Source organism: Sardina pilchardus, chromosome 10, assembly GCF_963854185.1.
Source record: "Sardina pilchardus chromosome 10, fSarPil1.1, whole genome shotgun sequence".
In the NCBI taxonomy this organism is placed as follows: Eukaryota; Metazoa; Chordata; class Actinopteri; order Clupeiformes; family Clupeidae; genus Sardina; species Sardina pilchardus.
Genome location: NC_085003.1, coordinates 33,766,993 through 33,769,492, shown reverse-complemented (window position 1 = coordinate 33,769,492; position 2,500 = coordinate 33,766,993).

The following is a 2,500-nucleotide window of genomic DNA, read 5'->3' as shown; positions in this document are numbered from 1 at the left end:
GAGGATTGCGTAATCGCTCTCCACCAAGGTGAGGCGTACTGACCGAGCAGCCACACACACTCACGGAACAAGACAGAATGAAACCACATGGCCACACTTCTGTGTGTGTGTGTGTGTGTGTGTGTGTGTTTATAGGACAGTAAACGTTGTTGTTGACGTGATGAATAAAATCTGCGTTGTGTGAGTTGGGACAGGAGGTTGGCAGCACTCCACTCCCGCTGTTACTGTTGGCCAGAGCGTGCCGTCCACACACACACACACACACACATAGACACACACACACACACACACACACACACACACACTCCTAACGTGCCGAGCCGAGCGCTGGAATCTGACTTCACACTTCACAGCAGCCACTGCACACTGCCCCCCAGCACCGGGGAGTGTGTGTGTGTGTGTGTGTGTGGGGGGGGGGGGGGGTCGCTGCTGCAGAAGCGTGTAATGCACCACGAAAGCCCAGAACCCTGCAGTCAATCTAGCCTGCAGCAAGTCACAGCACCCCTCCATCTCTCTCTCTCTCCTCATCCCTCCATCTCTCTCTCTCTAGCCATCCCTCCATCTCTCTCCTCATCCCTCCATCTCTCGCTCTCTATCCATCCCTCCATCTCTCTCTCTAGCCATCTCTCCATCTCTCCTCATCCCTCCATCTCTCGCTCTCTATCCATCCCTCCATCTCTCTCTCTCTAGCCATCTCTCCATCTCTCTCTCTCTCCTCATCTCTCTATCTCTCTCTCTCCAGCTATCTCTCCATCTCTCTCTCTCTTCACATCCTTCTCTCTATTACAGTTCTACTAACAATCATAGTCATTGTAAACAGCTAATGAACATAAGCAACGTTTAGAAAGGAGTAAGAGAGACGATGAAGAGTTGTCTGATGACGAAGATGATCTGCATCTGGGCCGTTTGCTAATTATCTCTCTCTCTCACACACACACACACACACACACACACACACAGATACCAATTGAGCTGGACACTCCAGCGTCTGTAGCTCTTCTCCCAGAAACATTTGATGATGGTGTCTTTGTCCAGTGATATCTCTCTCTCTCTCTCTCTCTCTGTCCCCCTCTCTACTCCTCCATCCCTGTTCTTCCATATCACTCCATCACCATAACCCCCGGTCTCTCTCCCTCCATCTTTCTTCTGTCTCTTTCACAATCTCTCTTTCTCCCCCTTTCTCTCTCTACTGTATCTTCTTTTCTTTCCCACTCTCTCTCTCTCTCCCTCTCTCTCTCTCAGCTCCTTCTGGAGGGCACTGCAAGGTCGCAGGACTAGAGTCTCATGATGGCGTGTGAGTGGACATGAATGGGAGCGCATGCAAATGGACGTTAATATCTCTCATTGTCTGTCGCTCTTCCAGTTAGCTGGCGGCCGTTGGCTTTGATCAAGCATTCATCAAATCCTCTCCGCGTCTCCTAAAAGCGTGAAATCTCCCTCCATCCCACCCGCTATCTCCCTCCATCCCACCCGCTGGACTCGTACAGTGTTGCCTTTGCGTCTAATTGCCGTGTCTAAAGTGATCGCCTCAGGGCTTGATTGCAGAAGGATCTAGATATTTCCATGCAGTATTTTTTAGCGCTCTCAGCTATTTTGGAAACTGTTTCTAATTTTCTTTACTGCAGAGGCTACAGAAAGGGTAGGCACACACTCTCACACACACGCTGGGATCCTGTCTCTGACACATACACACACATACACACACAAACACACACAGAGAACTTGCCTCAGACACACACATAAACACACACTCATCTTTTGACTAATTACCCAACAGAGGTGCAAGATCACGGACCCATCAGCCATGGGATTGACCTCGCTCAATGTTTTAATGTGTTATTAGCTTTTATAGATCTGCTCTTCACACACACACACACACACACACACACACACACACACACACACAGCCCCCTCAAAGAAGTACAGTGTCAGGCTGCAGTCCTCAGCAGTGCTCTTGTGCCTCCCCCTCACACACACACACACACACACACACACACACACTCCTAAAAAGCCGGCGTAAGCACTTCTCATCCTCTCAGTCTTGTGAAAGTGCTGCAACCGCATTTGTGGCGAGCAAAAGACTGCAGCTGCATTACCCAATCTGCATATGCAGGAGCACTGGAGCACTGGGGAGTACTGGGGGGGGGGGGGGGGTACTGGGGAGTACTGGGGGGGGTACTGGGGAGTACTGGGGAGTACTGGGGAGTACTGGGGAGTACTGGGGGGGGATTACTGGGGAGTACTGGGGAGTACAGGGGAGTATTGGGGAGAGAGAGAGGAGAGGAGAGGAGAGAGAGAAGAGAGAAGGGGAAGAGAGGAGAGGAGAGAGAGAAAGAGAGTAGAAAGGAGGGGAAGAGAGGAGAGGAGGAGATAGAGAGAGAGGCAGAATAGAAAAACAAATAGAGAGAGGATATGAGGAGAGGAGAGAGAGAGAAAAGAGAGAGAGACAGATAGAGAGAAAAGATATATAAGGAGAGGGAGGAGAGAATGAGAGAAAGAA